The 22,833-nt window shown below is 39.3% G+C and overlaps 1 pseudogene; it reads right to left on the bottom strand.

Annotated features, from left to right (window-relative positions):
* Positions 1-2,503: 2,503 nt before the first annotated feature.
* On the bottom strand, positions 2,504-3,383 carry LOC110542087 (small ribosomal subunit protein uS2-like; annotated as a pseudogene).
* Between the last annotated feature and the right edge of the window lie 19,450 nt (positions 3,384-22,833).

The following is a 22,833-nucleotide window of genomic DNA, read 5'->3' as shown; positions in this document are numbered from 1 at the left end:
CACTAAGTTTGAAGGGAGAGGGAATGTAGGGAGCAGATCTAGGGGGAATTAAGGGAAAGAGTTGATGGTGAAGATGATTGAAATGCATTGTATAAAATTTTCCAAGAATTAAAAAGAAAACATTACTAAGAAAGACGTGATGAAGTAAGAAGAGTGGGAAAGTGACTGTATGTAGAATTAGTGCCCTAGGGCAGCATATACACTTGAAATATCTTGTACGCTGAGTAAGAGCCGAGGGCCTGACTACATAGCTGGGTGGTCAGGATCAATATTGCTAGTGTACATGGCCTGAGTTTGGCTGTGAGAACCCACATGATCCACAGCCATCTGTAACTTCAGTCCCACAGTATCAAACATCCTGTTCTAATCTCTGTTGACATCATGCACACAAGTACTACAGACAGACATGAATGCAGTCAACACACTCATATACAAAAGCTAAAAATAAAGAACTCTAAAAGTGGTATAAATCCCCCCTTTCTGTATAAATATGCATAGATTCTGAACCCCAGAACAAGACCAAGAAAAATAAAAACCACCAAAAACCTCGGCTGGAAAATGAGTACAGATTTAAAGAGATATTTCCTCAACAAAGACATATAAATGGTCAACAGATGCAAGAAAAGATGCTCAGAATCATTACTTATCAGGAAGATGTAAACCACAGACATAATAGGATGTCACTTCACATCTGTTAAAATGGCTGTTAGCAAAATCAGGATAGATAGGTTTTAGTAAGGATGTGGAGAAACGGAAGATTGTGTGCACTGTTGGTAAGAGTGAATCCTGACACAGCTGCTGTGAAAATGGTATAGTTTTCTTGAGTGAAAATGAAACACATGTGATCAATGAATCCCAGGTTTTGTTGTACGTCCCTAAGATTGGCATCAGACTCTCAAAAAGATACACTGCCTCTCACCTTCACAGCATTATTGACATTAGTTAAAGTAGATAAGTAGCTTAAGTTGAGTAGATTCAGGCCAATGCAACATATATGAATAATGAAACATTGTAATATAAGCTTTCAAGAAGAAAATACTGTATATGGCAACACAGGTGAAGATATAAGAGTTATGATAAATAAAGAAAACTTGTCAGAGAAAATTACTTTATGATTTCATTTATACGACGATTCTAAAATGAACCTTTTAGAAATGAGAGAGTAGAGTGGTGGTTTCAGAAGATGAGGAAAGGAAAATGAAGTTTGCACAAAATTACAAGTATGCACACTGTCTAACTTGGAGAGATCTGCTACATTTTGTGCTGGTAGTTTACAAGATGCTAAACTATGTAGATATCAGGTTATATGTTTGTTTGTGACAGAGTAGCTAAGACAGACATTGAACTTATAGATTCTAGCCCCAAAGTGCGAGAAGTACAGGTGTGAGCCGTTACACCCTGTTTAATAAGTGTCTTATAGAGGATGGATGGGAGCAATGGCAAGAAACTGAGTCGAGAGTAGACAAGAAACATTCAAAACAAAACAAAAGAAGCTGAACTGCTCATCACAGTCAGCCTGAGCACATGGTGCCTGAATTAGCACAATTGCCTCAGTTGCTTTGGGCATTGAGTCCTGTTCTAATACACCATGTGTCAGAGTTTCTTTGATACATGTTCCTCCCCAAACATCCATATGCTGCTCAGTTTCACCCGCTTGCAAAGCTTATGTGGTTTCCTGACACCCAGCTGTATGGGGAAGATGAAGAGGAATGTTGTGACTTTAGCTTCTATAGGAGGAAAAAAAAATGCTCCAATAATCCAATCAAAATTCATTAAAAGAATCCCATCAAAATTTATAACCTTTGAAGAGTTATTTTATGATCACAAATAGATAAGAACCTGTTAAAAATGAAAAGGGCGTTAAGATACTGACTTAGAGGATAATAATAAAAATCTACAATGCATATCTAATATATTATGATACAAAGTTTTACTTTTTCTTGGGGATGGAGAGATACCTCAGAGGTTAACACACTTGCCAATCTATCATGAACACCTAAATTTGGAACCCCCAATATCCACATGAATGGAGGTACACATAGCAGTTTGGACGGGGAACCCCAGAGCAAGCTAACAAGACTAGTCCCATCAATGAGTTCTGAGTTTGATTGAGAGACTCTGCCTCAGTAAATAAGGCAGAGAAAGAACCTAGGATAATATCCATTAACCTGGGACCTCCACACAAATGTACATACACTCACCTGCACATTTCTGCATGTGAGTGAACATACCTATGCATGCGTCTACACATGCAAACACAATTGGTAAAAAGAAACAGAACATTGAATTAATTTTCAGGAATATGTTCCATTTCATGGTTTTTCCTTCCTTCCTTCCTTCCTTCCTTCCTTCCTTCCTTCCTTCCTTCCTTCCTTCCTTCCTTCCATCCTCTCTCTCTCTCTCTCTCTCTCCTTTCTTTCTTTCCTTTCTTTTTTTCTTCAGCCTTTAGGAACTTTATTTTCCTTCCACCTTTTCCCCCTTTGCTCAAGTTCCGCAGAGGAGGTCAGGACCACTCAGTGGCGGCTCCAACCCACTCGGTGGCCTGCGCTGTGGGAGCTGCTGACCAGTGGCCGGTTGGGTGCTCCAGTCTTCAGTAGGGAACTTCTGGATGGCATACAGGGCCCCTGCATACACTCAGACCAGTCTGCCATCTCTGGCTGAGAGGCAGTGAACTCAGGAGCTGGCCCAGTCCATTCACCCTAGAATTCCTCTTTGGTCAAGGCTTTCTCAGCAGCAGCCTGCTCTTCCTTCTCTATCTCCTTTCGGTTTCTGTAGAAGTAAAGATCAGGCATAACTTCTCATGGGTGCTCATGGGAGATAGTGCCACACATAAAGGGTACTTCCCAGGGCCAGCATCCACCACATCAGACCCACTAAGTGAACGCCCTTGTTGCACGGAATGGCAAAGTCCACATAGCGCAGAGGAGAATCTGTGTTGCACAGAGTGACAGGTGGGCAGGTTGATATAAGAGACCTCTGTGAGAGGGTTGTTTAGCCCTGGGATCAGTTACCACTAGAAGCCCTGGCTCCCTGAAGGGTGCTTGGATTTGGTTAGAGAAAGTCCCAGGTGTGAAGCAGCCAGCATTTGGAGTGGCTCCAGTGGCAGCAGCAGACTTTGGCAAAGCTCTGGCCCGTGTTCCTGGAGGAGATGACGGTGACATCAGCGGGGTTCTCAATGGCAACAATAGCCGGGGCTGCAAGCAACAGCTTCTGCCAGGTCCTCTTCAGACTAATGATATAGATACCATCACTCTCCCTTTTGTAGGTGTATTGCTCCATCTGAAAGCCAAGGTTGGTGCCACCTAAGAGGGTTCCTGCGGTGAGGAATTTGAGGACATCCTCTTCCTCCAGAATATCTACAGGACATCAAGGGCTCCGGACATTGTGTAAGTTTCCCTTTAAGTTACGTTGGGAATCAAACATAACCCTGTATTGATCCGTTTCTAGGCAGGGTGACAAAGCACTTCATAGCTTTTCATAAGGAAGGTCCTTGATTGAAAGATTGAGCTTTAAATGAAGAGGTACATTGAACCCTTCACGCTTATTTCTTTTTGTACCGTTTCTGTATCCTTGTAATTTTTCTAGGTCAAAATTCTTAGCTTTCAGATTTCTCCTTTTTCTGTCTTTTGATGCATTAGAAATTTTTCTATAAGACGCCTTTCTCCAGATGCTTCCCCAGGGCACCATTAAAAGGGGAGGACAGCGGGTTCTCCTTGCTTATTCTGTGAGTCACTCACTGGCTATATGAGTCATGAGGTGAGCCTGTGAAGGCAATTCGTTCTGACAATACTATACCATGACCAAGATCATGTGAGGCAAAGAAAGAGGCCAACTGTGCAGATAAGGAGAAATTGGCCTCAGGGAGTCTACAGAGTGCTGAGACTCAGCAAGCATACAAACAACTGCATGACAATGGCATAATGAAGATAACTAATAATTACTATGAAAACAAGAAATGGAAGATTATCTCCAGAGAGAGGTTGAACCAACAGTAGTCAGAGCACATAAAAGCTAAGACTTATAGTGGAGAAGTGACTTGAATAGTTAGAGCTAGTTAGAGTTAGGTGATAAAAGAGCATTCTACAGTGGGTCCACATAAGGAAAAGAGGTTCCGTGTCAGAAAGAGCCTCATGGTCAAAATACTTGTGTGTATAGAATCATACACTGAGCTGCAGCAAACGCAGGCTTGTGCAGTTTCTTGGTAAACAGCTGTCTAGGAAGTTTGGAGACTCTCCAAAGCAAAAATCTGAGACATGTTTAGTGTTAAGCTGTTTTGTTTGTGGTTCTTTGTTTTTGTTTTTCTTTTGTTTGTTTTGTTTTAGGACAGGGTCAGCACCCTAACATCCTGGTAATTTAACTCCCTACCTTTTAGTAAGACCATTGCTATTAACTATTATGTTAGAAATCATCTTCTCTTCAAACTGCACATTCAGAGGCGAAAAGGGATCCATATGCTTCGTGTGTTCAGTCAATGTCATTTTACCAAGCAGAGTAATATCACCGTACGTTCAAAGTGTCACATCTTTCAGGTTTATAATGACAAGAGTCTTGAAGAGAAGAGGCCAGATAGACCTGCTGGGAAAGTCACAGAAGAGTGAGCTTTCTAGATGACTCTAACCCTCTCTTCTTTCTGTTCCTCCTAGAACGGGGTGGTTGGAGTCCTGCCCTTGTGCCAGTTTTCGGTAATGATGACAAGCTGCTCTAATGAAAGCATTTACAACAACAATTTTATTCCAAACATATGTGCGACTGGATGTGTTTTTAAAATTAATTTTCCGTTGCTCTTTTGTACAAATTAGAGTTTTCATCATGGTATGTGTGATATGTAAAACAAAACATTAAAAGCCATAATTTCTGACAAGAACAACCTCCTCATTAAAATTTATACTATATTAGATGTTTAAAAAGGCTTAGCTTCCAAAAGAATAAAAATCTTAACTGGTCTGTTAACATTAAAAAATAAAATCCATAATATTACAAAAACAGAAGTATAAAAACTCTATTGTCTTAAAGGCACATCTGTCCTTTAGAAAATATTAGATTAAATTAAGAGTAGTTTTCTTCCACTCTCCATTACCTTACTGCGCACTTTAAACATGTGTGCAAATGTGTTGGAGAGCACTAGTATTCTGTAGTATTTGAATATCGAATAAGCCACATTTCTGACTTTCCGTTAGGACTAGGACTAGTTCTATGTGCCATAAGCTTCTAAAATATGAAAATTTTGCTCCAAGTATTTTGCAAAGACTGTAAAGTCCTCAGTAGTCCAAAGAATAAAATCTGGAGGCTTTTTTTGAGTTATTACACTTAATAATTGCAACAAGACCAACAAAACACAGAGCTACTTCTCCATCTGCATTTCACAGTTCATTTGACAGAATTATCCTCTAGGCAGCTCATGCTAACACACTACTACCTCTTACTACAGCATTGGTCTGATTTCCTAGAAAATGTCCCTGGCAACCATTGCATCCTCCCTTCAGTACCTTCCTCGTAAAGCACTCAGAGTATAATAAAGTTGAAAATTATTAATGTAGCCTAGAAACATCCTTTTCTAATCCCCAACCTCAACTCAGACTTCTCAAAAACAACCTTCCAGGTGGATATTTTTCTTGCAGTTTTTCAAATATCATGTTCACCTTCACAGAATTCATTACTGGTCTTTTATTGTTCTTGTTAGTAACAAAAAAAAAAAAATCATCACATCATAAAATAATGCAATTTTCAGTCCATCCTCAGACTCTTTCTCATTATAGTCTCACCATGAGTCATGTTTTCACCTTTTATGACATCTGATTCTGTTTCACTTATAGATTAGAAGTAATTTATATGTTCATAACTAGCCTTGGTGTGCACAGAGGAAAATAGGATGTGTGACTTCAAGCACAATTTTATCTTTAGTATCTAGCATAATGTTTGTCATTCATTATAAGATAGAACCATGACTTAAATCAATAGATAAAATAAAGCTAATTCCAGCAAAGTATTAAAATGATTATGTCATGACCAAAATGAGTGAGTTTCAGGAATGAAAAGTTGGTTTTAATATCTAAAAGTCAAATAACATAACCACCATTAAATAGTGTGAAGCACACAAAAAATTCCCCATGATCTGAAATGATGTAGACATTGCTATATAAAGCTATTTCCTCAACCAGACAAAACACATCTAAGATAAACCAATGGGGACACAATGTTAATAATAAAGACTAAATGCTTTCGGTGATAACCTGGAACAACAAATGTGCACACTGACTGTTCTAGTTAAGTTTCTGTTGCAGTGATTAACACCACAAGCAAAAGTAACTTGGAAAGGAAGGGGCTTATTTGTCTCACATATCCAAATCACAGTCATAACTGGAGGAAGTCATGGCAAAAACTCAAGACAAAAGCCTGGAGGCAGGACTGGAACAGAGGCAACCGAGGAACACTGCTTACTCTTGGGGAGCCTGCTTCCCAAGGCTCTCACTTACACAACCCACAACCACCTGCCCAGGGCTGACACCCGCAGTGCCCCAGTCGGCTGGGCCTTTCCCCATCAATCATTAATTAATAAAACATCCTATAGTATTCCTTACAGGAAGTCTGATGGAAGCATTTTCTCAATTGTGGTTTCCTTTTCCCAGATGACTCTCACTTTTTCCAAGTACACACACACACACACACACACACACACACACACACACACAGAGCAGGAACAACACACATGCACACTTACATATGTAAACATACATACACACAAACTAGGAACCAAACATATGTAAACATACACATGTAAACATCTCCCCTTTGCTCTCTCTGGCACACACACACAAACACACATACATCAGAGACAAGTAAAGAGCACATTGAAACTATTTTAGTGAATATTCTATTTGAATTCACCTTTTGCCTCTCTCACATATCTTCCTACTACTCTCTTAATTCTTCGTCTTCCACCTCATGCAGTTTTTCCAGTTCCTCTAAATATACAATTTCTTGATCTTCTCACTGACATGGCCGTATGAAGTGTCTACTGTTTCCAGCCCTGGACATTCAGCTTCCAGAAGTGTATTATGGCTCTGTCTCAGTAAAACTGTTAGCTGTAAAATGACATACTTATTGCACCCTCTAAACATATACAAACACATCAAAGAGCATTACTAAAACATTTCAAAGCACTGGATATACTATTATAAAAAGTTAATAAGCATGTGATACATAAACACTGTGATATTATTCTTGGTGAACTATAGACATTTAACCAAGTTCAACATATCTGTATCACTTCTGTATTTCTCAGAGCTCTTATTGCTTATTATATTTTATATTGTATAATGTATATATTCTAGCTAATTTGAGTTAAAAAAGACTGTTATAGAGAAATTGACACTGTGGGAGGCTTTGTTGTTGGTTTTATTTGGTTTTGGTTTGTGTATGAGTAGCGTGTGAATGCATGTGTGTGTATTCTAGTCAGAGAGAACACATATTCTGATATCTCAGGAGGTTTCTAGATTCATGTGTTCTGATCTTTGGAAATGAGACAACATACAACAAAGTATTGCTGGTGTGTTATACATACAATTTCTTGAAGGAATGGTATTTTGGAAGATGTTTTTGTGTACTTTATATAAATGCTGATTTCTGTACTCAGAGATCTGGTTGCAATCTGGACTTTGCACTGTCATTTTTATGAAGCATCTCCTGTCTCCCTGTTGTGTAAAATGTGCTCTCCATCACTTTCTGATTGGTTAATAAAATGCTGAAGAGCCAATAGCTCAGCAGGAGAGGATAAAACAGGACTTCCTGGGCTGAGAGTCACCATGAGAACACAGATGGACAAGCAAGTGCCAGAGCGAGACTAAGATGGCAGATGGCAGGTAACTGACCAGCAAGCATAGTTCGTTAGAATAGACACACATGGTATACACTCACTTATATAGACCTATAAGATGGGATACATATACTGAAATCTATACACCTAAAGAAGATAAACAAGAGAAAGGTTCTGGGGTAAGAGGATAAATCCTCACTTAGAAAGACAAATGGGATGGACATTGGATGTAGGAGAAAACAAGTAACACGAGAGGAGCCTACCACAGAGGGCCTCTGACTCTACCTAGGAGTGTATCAAAGCAGACTCATAATCAAACCTTCGGCAGAGTGCAGGGAATCATATGAAAGAAGGGGGAGTTAGAGAGACCTGGAGAGTACAGGAGCACCACAAGGATCAAATATATCAGGGCACAGGGGTCTTTCATGAGACTGTTTCTCCAACCAAGGACCATGTAGGGATATAACCTAGAACACATGCTCTGATATAGCCCATGGTAGTTCAGTATCCAAATGTTCCCTAGTAAGGGGAACAGGGACTGTCTCAGACATGAACTCAATGGCAAGCTCTTTGACCCTCCCCCCCCCCCGAGGGAGGAGCAGCCCTGGTAGGCCACAGAAGAGGACATTGCAGCCAGTCCTGAAGAGGCTTGATAAGCTAGGGTCAGATGGAAGGGGAGGAGGTCCTCCCCTATTAGTGGACTTGGAAAGGGGCAGGGCAAAGATGAGGGAAGGAGGGTGGGATTGGGAGGGAATGAGGGAGGGAGCTGTGGCTAGGATACAAAGTAAATAACCTGTGATTAATAAAAAAATAAATAAATAAAAAGAATAGCTGAGTGTCTGTCCTGCTAAAGTGCCAGATGCTTATAATAAAAAAATAATAGGTCTCTGCTTCATTATTCAGGAGCTAGTGTGGGATAGAAAAGTCCATATTTTTACATTTGGCATTCATGTGGGTCATGTAATCCAAACTTAAACAAAAATGCAAGCTTAGAAAAAAAAGATTCATGTATTAGTCAAATTCCCAAGTGAAAGGTGGGGGAACAAACACTTCCCAGAGCAGATCCCCAGCAGGGCTGGAAGTGGTACCTTTAAGAAGGAAAGGTTCCATTGATCTACCGCTCTGTTTCTACACTAGTACCATGCAGTTTTTATTACTGTTGCTCTATAGCACAGCTTGAGATCAGGGATGGAGATATTTCTAGAAGATCTTTTATTGTAGAGGATTGTTTTAGCAATTCTGGGTTTCTTGTGATTCCATATGAAGTTGAGAATTTTTCTTTCCAGCTCTGTAAAGAATTGTGTTGGTAATTTGATGGGAATTGCATTGAATGTGTAGACCCAGAAATAAACCCACACATTTGTGGACACCTGATCTTTGACAAAGATGCCAAAACCATACAATGGAAAAAAAATAGTATCTTCAACAAATGGTGCTGGTCTAACTGGATCTCTACATGTAGAAAAATGCAAATAGATCCATACTTATCACCCTGCACAAAAAAGTCCAAGTGGATCAAAGACCTCAACATAAAACCAGACACATTAAATCGGTTAGAAGAAAAAGTGGAGAAGACCCTAGAACTCATTGGTACAGGAGACAACTTCCTGAACAGAACACCAACAGCACAGGCTCTAAGAGCAACAATCAATAAATGGGACCTCATGAAACTGAAAAGCTTCTGGAAAGCAAAGGACACTGTCATCAAAACAAAACAAGTGCCTACAGATTGGGAAAGAATCTTCACCAACCCTTTTTCTGACAGAGGGCTAATATCCAGTATATATAAAGAACTAAAGAAGCTGAAAAGCAAAAAATCAAGTAATCCAATTAAAAAATGGGAAACAGAGCTAAACAGAAAATTGTCGATAGAGGAATTTCAAATGGCAGAGAAACACTTAAAGAAATGCTCAACCTCATTAGCCGTCAGGGAAATGCAAATCAAAACAACCTTACACCCATCAGAATGGCCAAGATCAAAACCTCAAGTGACAACACATGCTAGAGAGGTTGTGGAGAAAGGGGAACCCTCCTCCACTGCTGGTGGGAATGTAAACTTGTACAACCACTCTGGAAAGCAATCTGGCGCTTTCTCAGACAATTAGGAATAGTGCTTCCTCAAGATCCAGCTATACCACTCCCAGGCTTATATCCAAAAGAGGCTCAAGTACACAATAAGGACATTTGCTCAACCATGTCTGTAGCAGCTTTATTTGTAACATCCATAAGCTGGAAACAACCCAAATGCCCCTCAACTGAAGAATGGATGCAGAAATTGTGGTACATCTACACAATGGAATATTACTTAGCAATGAAAAACAAGGAAATCAAGAAATTTGTAGGTAAATGGTGGGATCTAGAAAGGATCATCCTGAGTCAGCTATCCTAGAAGCAGAAAGACACACACAGTATATACTCACTCATATAGACATGTAATATAGGATAAAACTACTAAAATCTGTACACCTAAAGAAACGGAAGACTGTGGCTAAAATGCTCAATCCCCACTCTGAAAGGCAAAGAGGATGGACACTAGAAGAAGAAGAGAACAGGAAACAAGTTAAGAGCCTCCCACAGAGGGCCTCTGAAAGGCTCTGCTCTGCAGACTATCAAAGCAGATGTTGAGACTTATGGCCAACTGTTAGGCAAAGTGCAGGGAATCTTATGAAAGGAGTGGGAAATAATAGTAAGAGCTGGAGAGGACAGGAGTTCCACAAGGAGAGCAACAGAACCAAAATTTTGAGCACAGGGGTCTTTCCTGAAACTCATACTCCAACCAAGTACCATGCATGGAGATAACCTAGAACTCCTGCACAGATGTAGCCCATGGCAGTTCAGTGTCCAAGTGGGTTCCAGAGTAATGAGAACAGGGACTCCTTCTGACATGAACTGATTGGCCTGCTCTTTGATCACCTCCCCCTGAGCGGGGAGCAGCCTTACCAGGCCACAGAGGAAGACAATGCAGCCACTCCTGATGAGACCTAACAGACTAGGATCAGAAAGAAGAAAAAGAAACCCTCCCCTACCAGTGGACTTGGGGAGGGGAGTGTGTGGAGAAGGGGGAGGAAGGGAAGGATTGGGAGAGGAGGAGGGAAGGAACTAAGGGGGGATACAAAGTAAATAAAGTGTAATTAAAAATAAAAAATAGAAAAAAGAACGAAAGGTTAACTGCAGAGAGCCCCTCTGTGCAGCAAAGCCTGAGCCAGCTTCCAAGTATTTGAGTGAGACCTGTGAACAGTGGGTAAAGAGCCTCAGTGCGCTTGCCAGGCACTGTAGCCCACAGGAGCCGCCAGCAGCTGTGCGAAGCCTGTAGCTGTGACAAAGCCACCAGCATAGTCGGGAAACAACCACCAGATGCCCATAGATTTGGCTTTCATGGAAGGGCAAGCAGTGACTGCTGAAAAATCCAGAGGGGGATGGAGCCAGGTGCCTGCACAATGTTAGCTGAGGAAACTTAGTTTATGCCAGCTACAGACACTTGAAGACAGACAGAAAACCTGAAAAGTTGACAGACTGGGTAGGGTAATTGGGAAGTCCTTAAAAAAGAGAGTTAAATAAAGTTGAAAATCAGACGAATAAAAATTTAAAATGCAGTGTCAGAGGGTATTCGGATACTTTTAATTTTGTTATGCTTATTAACATAAAATAATTATATTTTCAGTAATGATTGCAATTTTATATATTCTTTTTAATTTAAATTTTTATTTTTTATATTAATTACAGTTTATTCATTTTGTATCCCAGCCTATAGTCCCCTCCCTGTTTCCTCCCAACCCCACCCTCTCTCCCTCATCTCCTCCTATGCCCTGCTCCAAGTCCACGGGTAGAGGAGATCCTCCTCCCCTTCCATCTGACCCTAGCCTATCAGGTCTCATCAGAACTGGCTGCATTGTCCTCCTCTGCACCCTGGTAAGGCTGAGCCTCCCTCATCAGGGAGAGGTGGTCAAAGAGCCAGCCACTGAGTTCATGTCAGAGACTGTCCCTGTTCCCCTTACTAGGGAACCCACTTGGACACTGAGCTGCCATGGGCTACATCTGAGCAGGGGTTGTAGGTTATATCCAAGAATGGTCCTCGGTTGGAGTATCAGCCTCAGAAAAGACCCCTGTACCCAGATATTATATATCCTTTTTATTTTAGAGAGAGATGAGAATAAAACAGACTTAGAGAAGGATAAGAACAAGGAATGGTTTGCTAGATTGGAAGTCATAGTACAGAGATTGGAAAATCCTGCGATTCAGAATAAAAGATTTTTACAGGACTTCAATCTGGAACTTACAATGCCCCCCCACCGCAAAAAAAAGTAAAAAGAAAAAAGAAAAAGTTCCAAATAAAAGAAATCCAGAGTGACAGCCCATAGAGATGCTAAATAAAGAAGCTTCAGCTGTGGATTCCTTCAAAATCACTAAACATCAGATGACCTGAAAATCTTGACTGCAGACATGAAGAAACCAAAAAGTATAACAAAACATATAACATTAATTGCTTATCCCTCTACATGGGAACAGGTCTGACACTGGCTGAGACATAAGACATGTCTCTGCATAGACAATAAATCTTGTTGGCTACAGAATCCTCAGGACTTATACACTGTGGATGAAAATTTATATTACAGTTTGGTTTTAAGGTGACTTATAAAGAAAAACAAATGCCTTCCTGCTTAAACATTATCTTTAGTTGATTCGTGCACACCACATATTCCAGACATGTGTTAATGCAGAAATGTATATTATCTTTGAAAGTTTGTATGTTTATAGAGCATAAGGACCATATACCAAAGAAGAAAAGACAAGCATCCCAAATGGTCCAACCTCATAGATGGCCTCAAAAATGTTTCTTCAAGAATCTGAATCCAGAACCACTAGCTAAGATCATCCAGCTTAAGGGACTGTTTCAAACAGGGATTGAGTTAAACTCTGCACTTTCTTATCACACAGAGACCAGACAACAAATGATACTGCCAGCTTTCTTAGGAATTGGCCATTATCCCATTTTGGGGGCCCCATGAAAGATGTCATTACCCCCAGAAAGCAGGAAGCAGGAAGCAATTTTAAGAGATTCATGCCCCATTCCCACAAAGCAGGGTGGGTAGATTTGGGTTGTTTGCTGAATGACAGATGTTTGTGGATGTTTCGGGGGGTTGGTCACAGGTTGTTAATGGTCTTGGTCAGGAGGAAACAAAGTCAAGGAGGTTGGATTAAGGGATCTCTTTCTCTCACTCTCTTTCATCTGCTCTCCTCTCTCTTCTCTCCAGTATTTAGGGGGTAAAGAGATGGAAGAACAAAGGGAGGTATAGGAATTATAAGATAAAAAAAAGTATATTACTGAGTCTACTTTTAAACTGAAGAGCATTAACAAATTATATATTTTACATTGGCATGGATTTTTGTATTTTGATACAAATTTAAGATTATATTTTGCTATAACATAACGCAAATACACTTCAACACTTATCCAAGGTATTTTACCTATGCAACTCATTTTAACATGGAATATGAAATTCTAGTCCTATAAATGTTTTCAAAAATGTACAGACTATAGCATTTAAAGTTGTCTCATAGACCTGATAAGCTAGGGTCAGATGGAAGGGGAGGAGGACCTCCCCGATCAGTGGACTTGGAGAGGGGAATGGGAGGAGATGATGGAAGGAGGGTGGGATTGGAAGGGAATGAGGGAGGGGGTATACCTGGGATACAAAGTGAATAAACTGCAATTAATATAAAAATAAAATTTTAATTTAAAATAAAAATAAAGTTATTTCATTAAAAAAAAAAGCTTTTTTTGACAGTGAGATATGTCAGCTCCTGAAGCAACCCTGTACTACTTCAAAATAGTTGATGGGAATTGAAAAACCACCATATGGAGTTCTCTGCAGCTGTGGCAAGCCTGCCACTGAAAGAAAAATTGCCCTTGTCACAGCTGCAGATAGTATGTTATCCAAACTGGACAAACAGAACTCAGGGAAGTGACTGCCAAACTTTGCAAGGACAAGGTATGCAAGTCCTTCGTAATTCCTGCTTAACATAACTGTATGCTATATACTGGCCAGAAGGCCAAAGGTGGATGCTCCGACATCCTAGAAGAATCTTGGGTGACTGTTCAGGCAGCTAGCAGACTCTACTTTTTCTATAATTTTGGAAGCTACTTTCTCTGCACTTCATCTTTTTTTTTTTTCAATGCAGTTTATTCAGGAACATTGAACAATCCTCGGACCCCGGGGAAAGCCAGCACACAGCTTAAATAGCCTCTGGGTAGCCAACCCAGGCGTGCCACGGGGCAATGCAGATAGGTCCACATACATGGAAGCAATCCAGATCCTCAGCCTTAGCCAAATGTGGAATTGTTCATGACAGAGAGCACTCACCATCGGGAAGGTGGAAGGCAGAAACCAGCTCCATCTTTAAGGCATAGCTTTCCGCAGCTCTCTACAGTTCCCCCTTTTTGTTTTAGACGCATCAGGCAAGAGTAGAGGTCTGATCTCTGATATTAGAAATAAATTGGGACTTTGTACAGATGTTCATTTAGGTGTCATCCACCCAAAGAGCATCAGACCCGTCCGATACCTTTTTCTCAGAGGCGGGACCTGGGGCATCAACCCGCATCTGCACTTCATCTTTACTCAGGAAATATTTATCCTTTTCACGTTTCTGATGAGGTTGAAAACTAGATAGTTATAGTCTCACAATTAAGCTTAAACTATTTAAGATTTAAATTTGAACACAGGGTACTTTCCAGAGACTCATACTCCAACCAAGGACTATTCATGGAGATAACCCAGAATCCCTGCACAGATATAGCCCAGGGCAGTTCAGTGTCCAAGTGGGTTACATAGTAATGGGAAGAGGGACTGCCTCTGACATGATCTGATTGGCCTGCTCTTTGATCACCTCTCCCTGAGGGGGAAGCAGCCTTACCAGGCCACAGAAGATGACAATGCAGCCACTTTTGATGTGAACTGATGGACTAAGATCAGAAAGGAGAGGAGAACCTCCCCTATCAGTGGGGAGTGGCATGCATGCAGAGGGAGGAGGGAGGGTGGGATGGGGAGGGGAAGAGGGAGGGGCTTATGGGGGGATGCAGAATGAATAAAGTGTAATTGATGAAAAATTTTAAAAAAAGGGAAAAATAATTTAAGAACCTTAAATGACTTTCAAAAATGGAGGAAAACATGGAGTTAGTCAATTTACATGGAGCACGTCTTGCCCCTGGGGGCAATGGTCTCCTGAACCTACTCAGACCTTGGACACCACCACTGCTAGTTCTAGAACTGATGCAGGATGTTCCAACGAGGGGGTTAAGGCTTCCCATAATATTTCCTATAAGTCCACACCTGTTTGTTTATATCCCCCATTTTTATTCATTGTTAGCCAGATAGAGCCAAGTAATTGTGGTAATGATACTTGCTTTTTTGCCCAATGCTGGAATGCTAGTGAATTTAGGTATGCCCTGGTTACTCGCATGCCTCGCTGGGTGCCTGTGCCCGTTGATGCCCCTCACGCTATGACTCTCTTCAGACAGAAAAGGGATCTTGGAATTACAGCTGCCATTGTTACTGCCATCTCATTGGCGGCTGTTGGAGCTACCACCATGGCATTAGCCATGAGTCATACTGTGCAGACTGCTCAGACCCTAAATAATCTTTTAGCCAATGTAGCTCATGCCTTAGATGTACAAAAAGAAATTAATGCTCAACTAAAAAGAGGCTTGATGGTGTTCAACCAGAGGATTGACCTCATGCAGGAGCAAATTGATACCCTATGGCAAATCGCTCAACTTGGCTGTCAATGAAAGTATGCTGGACTTTGTGTCACTAGCATACAACATGAGAATTTTCCTTGTGCTGCAAATCTGTCTAAACAATTGTCGAGCTATATTTTAGGTAATTGGACTGGAGAATTCGATACTACGATGGAGCAGCTGAGAGTGGCCATTGTCACGGTAAATTCTACCAGAGTGGAAGAAGGACTAGCCACAGGATTATCATCATGGATTGCTGTAGCCATGAATCATCATGAAGGAATGGGTGGGCATGGGAGCGTTAGCAGGCCTTCTGGTGTTGGTCTCCTTGGTTTGCCTGTGGTATATATGCAAGATTAGAGTCTCACAACAGTGTGATGCAGCCATGATCATTCAGGCCTTTACAGCCATTGAAGCAGGACATTCTCCCCAAGCATGGTTGGATACCATAAAAAGCTAAAATGATACGCTCAGGATGCGAGGCTAAGCACTGCACTCAGGGTCAGCCGCTTTCGATCCAGAGAAGAGCATGTCTGATTGCATGCGTGTTGATGCCCCAGGTCCCGCCTCTGAGAAAAAGGTATCAGATGGGTCTGATGCTCTTTGGGTGGATGACACCTAAATGAACATCAGTACAAAGTCCCAATTTATTTCTAATATCAGAGATCAGACCTCTACTCTTGCCTGATGCGTCTAAAACAAAAAGGGGGAACTGTAGAGAGCTGCGTAATGCCGCGCCTTAAAGATGGAGCTTGTTTCCACCTTCCACCTTCCTGATGGTGAGTGCTCTCTGTCACAAACAACTCCACATTTGGCTAAGGCTGAGGATCTGGCTTGCTTCCGTGTATGTGGACCTATCAGCATTGCCCACGTGGCATGCTGGGGTTGGCTACCCAGAGGCTATTTAAGCTGTGGGCTGGCTTTTCCCAGGGTCAGATGATTGTTCAAGGTTCCTGAATAAACTGCATTGAAAAAAAATACTTACAATTTGAAACAGTTTTTTAGATTGTTTATGATTGGGACACAGTTTTATTTACTTTGCTTTCTTACAATGAATGCTCACTGAATTAGGTAAACCATTTAAATTTAATGTAATGATTTTTAGACAGATGAATAGATAATGACTTTCAGTCTTCACGAACCTTCAGGTTAAAATTTGGTCGCTAGATTCTTTCTTGGCATTTTATTTTCAGAATTTTCCCATTATATCATAATTTCACTGTTGGGCCAATTTGTACTACATACTTTGTCTAGAACTTAATAAAGAATTAATTTAAAAAACTATTTAAGATTTAAGAAAACATTTTAAGGTCTAAAAAGATATTTATAGGTTGATAAATGCAAGTTATCATAGAAAATAATTTAAGTATAAAACTTTGAACTCACCAAGATAGAATTGATAGAAGAGTACTTTCTCCAAGGTTGCCAAATGCAAAGGGACTTGCCATTGTGAATGCAATTCTTACCTGATAGTTTTCATAATTGTTCTTATTGTATATCATTTATTATTGTTAGAGAAGGTGTCTTTTACTGGAACTAAAAGGATATATTTTGGAAAATGGTTTTGTACACAGTGTATTCACATACTGATTTCTGTACCCAGAGATCTGATTGCAGTCTGGACTTTCCATTGTAATTTTTAATGAAGCAGCTCATGTCCCAATGTTGTGTAAAATTTTTTCTTCACCACTATCTGATTGGTTAACAAATATCTGAATAGCCAATAGCTGAGCAGAAGAGGATAAGGTTGGACTTCCAGGGAAGGAGATTGGAGTCCCCATGAAGACACACATGAATGAGTAGGTTCCAGAGCAAGACTAAGATGTCAGAGTCACATGGTTACAAGTAGGCCAGACCTGTCTAGTTGGGTTAGAATAGCCCAGTACCTCCCCAGGTATTGTGTCAGATGATCAAAATAAAAATTATTAGGTCTCTGTTCATTATTTGGGGGCCAGGGTGGGTGTAGAAAATCCCATATATTTACAGTTCTAAAATACCTCAAAGTCTACCTCTCAGCAGATGCTGAACTGTTTTCATTGTTCCTTTCTTCTGCTTTATAATTCAGGTAGTTTTAAAGTGATGAGGTACTTAATAAATACCATAAATTTTGTGACCATAAACCTCGTGGCCTTAGTATTTTCAGAAGAATATAAATTTCTAGATCAGAAGAAATATTTGGCAAGTCAGTGCACTATTAAATAAGAGATGTCAGAAGATATGAGTACAGTTATTACTGCTCTTTGAAGTGTGGCGGGAAATAAAATCAAAACTATAGACAGAATATGTGTTTGTTTCAGTAAGAACAAATCTCTATCTATTAGAAATTGCTCCAGCTGCCACGAGAAGATTTGTTACTCAATTATATAGCCATACAGAGGGCTTGGAGCAAGATATTGTTGCACGTACACCAGGCAGAAATTGGTATAAAGTCAGCTTCCGTGATGGCCGGCTTGTGTCTTCGTGCTCATGTATGACCTCCATTTGTTCTACTGCCCACTTTGTTAATGAGCTCAGGAAGCAAACTGTAAGGTCATTGTGGGAAACAGCTGATTGATATCTTTATAGTAGATTATGTTATCTTATCCATTCAGCTATTGAATGCAAGTGCAGCAGCCAGATGAGCGCTACGTAAGACAAAGTTCCACCTAGACGCTGAACTCACTCCAAAAAGAACACTTTCTAAATTTTACCAGTTCTCCATTTGTTAATTTAAATTCACTTATTGATATTGTATGTATCTTTATTGTTGCATGCATGGAGTTTGTAGGAATTGATTCTCTCTCCAACATGGAGATTTCAGGGGTAGAACTCAGGTGGTCAAGTTTGGTGGCAAGGGACTTCACCGGCTGAGCCATCTTATCTGCTCTAGATTCTCCATCTACTTAGGAATCATCCTTCAGAATTTATTAACTTCAAGGAAAGAATGCATTATTTATAAGAAATGGGAACATTTTGTAGCACAGAAAATATTTAATATTAAATTATGAATTTTTATGAGTATATGATTAAAACACTCAGGTGTTAACCTATGAGACTATTTGAAATAAAGAGGAAAAAAGTAAATCCTAAAAATACAGTATGAAAATAAACAATTTTAACCAAGATAACAAAATGACTCAAACTAGAAAAACAAAATGTTTCTTTAAAAGGGCTAATAAAATAGCAAAATTTGAGATAATTTGATCAAGAGCCATTATTTCTTAAAGGAACATTAATTTTTGGTAGGTAGTAAAAGGAATGCTTATAAAAAGTAACCAATATACTTGGGCCAGACTAAAACTGTAATTTAAATTCCGACAGAGCATGTCTCAAAATTACTCTAAAAGAATTAGAAATATCAGTGTCCTTGTAATTCTAAATCTGAGTCATTTGCTTAACATAGATCCATACAAAACAAAAGGCACAGTTGATGTTACAAGAAAATTTTATAAAACATTCAAGTAATTGGTTGTGATCTTCAGTAGCATCCTCCGTAGAAAGCCAGGTGGGGCTAGGGGCTAGGGGCTTTGATCTGGACTCCCAATTACTTGAGAGGCTGAGGAAGAAGGAACATACCTCATAAACTAAAAAATGAGCTCAAGGAGCTCAAGGGAAACTTGTTTTATTTAATGAGACCTTATCACAGAAGTGAGTAAGTGCTGGTGGGACAGCTTAGTGGTACAGTGTTTACTAACTGTGTTTTCAGTCCAGGATGTTACTCAAAAGCACCCTCTCTGGGGTAGGGGGCAAGACAAAGGAAGAAAGAGGGGTGAGGAGTAATACAACTAAAAATGTTTGAAAAATCCCTGGAGAATCCTATTATTTTATGTTTACTTAAAAATACATGTTATACAGATATATGCATGTGTGTTTACAAGTATACACACCTGTATGTACATCTACAAATCCATATTATATATATGTACATAATTATGTTGCTCAGCTTGGTGTGAATATGCTCATTTGCAAATCCATAACTATTTAACAAAATTCCCAGTGCCAGGAGTTAGAAACCTCCTCTCCAGTTGTTGGTGACCGGAGTTCAAGAGATTCTCATTACATTATAGGCTATTGCCACTGCCCTTGGTTGTCACTAAGAAATTATAGGTAAGACCCTACTGCCAACACAGCATTTGTTAACCTAGTTTGCATATAAGAGTACACAACAACATTATTATTCTCTCCACGTACATGTGTGTGTAATTCATTTTTTAACCAGGAATCGTTTTTTTTATGTATCTTATGATTCTAAATTCCTCACATATTATACCTGATTTCAAATCATACTCTCATTTTCTTCACATCTTTCTTCAAGTTGTTCTGTTCAACTGGAGAAGACAGCTATGTGTTTTCACATGATCCTGCACATCAGAGGGCTATAGGGTATTTCTTGTTAAAGAAACTGTGTATTTATCTTTCAACATGACTTTATTCTTAGCTATTAATGTCTCTTTAGAGAAACATTGATAAGAATGTATTTTAACCTTTTATTCAAAAGCCTAAAATACAACCAAACATCCATACCTCCATTCATAGCCTAGTCATTACCATTTCAGATGTGAATTTAGTAGTATATGTTAAAACTTCTGTATGACTTTGGTGATCAGGGAACTTAAAAATATGAAATACTGACAATGAATCAATCAAAGCATAAATCTTACAAGACATTAAGTCAGGAAAAAGCTTATAAAAATAAATCTTTTCTTTCCCCAAATAGGCATCTGCACTGGCTATGTTGTATTATACCTCATCCATTTGAGCTGCTCAGAATCTGTCATTGTATCTACACTGTGAGTAAAGATGGTTTGGAAGGAATAAAACAGAGCTGTTGTTGTTTTTGGTTATCACATTAAGAATATAGAACATCCCAACTTTATTTATGAGTATGAGAAGTAAGATCATGTGTCTTAACAGCTTTACACATTGTTTCTCTCATTGAAGAAGAATAAATTAATAAATAAAGAAATTATATTAAATATTCACAATTACATGTGAGATTTAAAGTGACTTAATTCAAGGTTAAGCACATGCAACTTTCCTCAGATTTTCTAGCACATGACCCTATAGTATCTTCTCTAGTTGAAAGACTAAGTCTTAAATTCTAAAATGTGGCATGAATTTGTTTTACAAAAATTATGCAATGAAGTTTTTATTGTACATTGTGGTACCATTAGTTATGAAAAACAGCAAACAACACATGCCTTTTTGTTCTGTGTTTATAATATATTTCATTCCTTAAAAATTGTTTCAGCCAGTAGATTGCATAAGCTTTGAATACATTGTCAACTTTCACACTTCTCCAAAGTGTGTATAGACATAACTTGAATACTTTGGGAGAATAATGAGGTAGATTAAATTCCAGTCTTTGTGGGAGCTAAAATACATTTCTTGTCTCTTTCAGCTTCTAGCAACTCTAAGATGTAATAAGCAGGCATCAGTTCTACAAAATACTGACATTACTACTTTAGAAGACAAAGTTAAAGATATATAGAAGACATCATCTCAGCCAGATTTCTTTCTATCTATTGAAAAGATGCAAGTCTACCATAGACAGGATCCTGGAGTTGCCAAATTACTCTAGTCAAATATTCAATATGATTTTTGCTAGAAGACCTGTGACTTGCATTTGATTTCAAATCCAAATAAATGATCCCCTAGTATAAGCTTTGCAGGCAGGAGTCACAGTGAATTAATTACCTAAGTGTATGAGTAAGCCTTCTACAAGCAGCGATTGAAACGGTGTGCAGATACTTTGGGTTGAGTGAGCCCTTTGATAAATTGAACTTCTGCAAGGTCAGGATGCCATCTGTCCACATGCTTAACCGTAGATTGCAACCACATTCCCTAAGCATCTGGTACCTAAAATATGAGGATTGTTTTCCTTTCAATCTTCTCAGAGTAGATGGAGTAGTCTTTTAAAAATGTAAATAATACCAAGTGCTACCTCCTCTTGCTATGACCTTTGACAGCTTGGTTTTTCATTGGGATACTGGCCAGATTCAGCAATCATAGCCCCAGGACTCTATGATCTGGCTAAGAGCCTTCTTTAAGACAGATTTTCCATTAGAAAAGCCAACTAGTTTCACAACTACCTGCACATAGGCACACACATACAGTGTGAGTGTTCCTTGAGGGCTTAATTGTCTTTTCTCAGTACTTAGCTATGTCTACCAGCCATCAGGGCTCAGGCTAGAATGACTTCTTGACTTCTTGGAAAAGCCAATCATTCTCCAACAATATTTAGATCCATCACCTTTCACAAGCACAAGTTTGTCTTTTATAACACAGATATATTAACTGTAAAGTGTGGCCTAATCAGAAGGATATAAGCGGACATATTAGAAACCAATTCTACAAATCGTGTCATAATTGTGAAATAGTTAATCATATCTTTATTTGTCTATTAGTTGCTTTTGTAATTAATAGTTGAGACCAAATATTTGAGAGCCTGATTTAAAGGGAGAAAAGGTTGATACGGCTATTGTTTTTAGAAAACTTGGTCTATAGTTTCTTCTCTCCCTGTGCTAGAGCAGAACACCGTGGGGGCAGGAATATGTGGAAAGACAGGACCAGGCTAGAGCTTCAACGACGTACTAGAGCTTTCTCCTAAGACGTACTCCATCTCTCTCCTACGTCCCAAACTTCTACAAAGTCCCAAAACTGCACCATCCGCTGGGAGGACGGTGATTATTAGATTGTTTGTCCCTTTAACTTCAATGTTATAAGTTTAAAAATTTTTGAGAACAAAAGCCTCTTTACCCTGATCATCACTGCATCCTTGCTTGAGACATGACCATAATATATCACTTGTAATGTACAATAACTGTATAATTCTTTATAGTAGAAATAGTCACCCTAAATAGAAAATTAGGTAAAGCAAGCAGAAGGTAACAATACTCCATTCAACACATGCCATACACTTGACTGATGCTTTGGCCATTATATCTAGGAAGATGTTAATGAGTATCAGGCAAGATTTTTCTCTCCTCTGTGCTAGCTTAATATACATCACCAACAGGATTAATAATATGTGTTAATATGGATAGAGTAATTTGTTCATATAATCCCAACATCTGTTATACCCAAGCATAAAGATCATGAATCAGGAACATCCTGGCCTACATAATGAGTTCAAGATTAGTCTGGGCTATATGAGATCCTGTTTCAAATAAACCACACAGAATCAATTATTAATAATATTTGTAATAAATAAATGTTATTTTTATGTGTAATTCCAGCATAACCAGATGAAGGCACTTTTATTTCCACACTTTATCTAGATATAGTTATGACTTTGACTTCTGTC

Source organism: Meriones unguiculatus, chromosome 2, assembly GCF_030254825.1.
Source record: "Meriones unguiculatus strain TT.TT164.6M chromosome 2, Bangor_MerUng_6.1, whole genome shotgun sequence".
Taxonomy (NCBI): Eukaryota; Metazoa; Chordata; class Mammalia; order Rodentia; family Muridae; genus Meriones; species Meriones unguiculatus.
The sequence above is the reverse complement of the archived record's forward strand: the minus strand, read 5'-3'. Positions and strand labels throughout refer to the sequence as shown.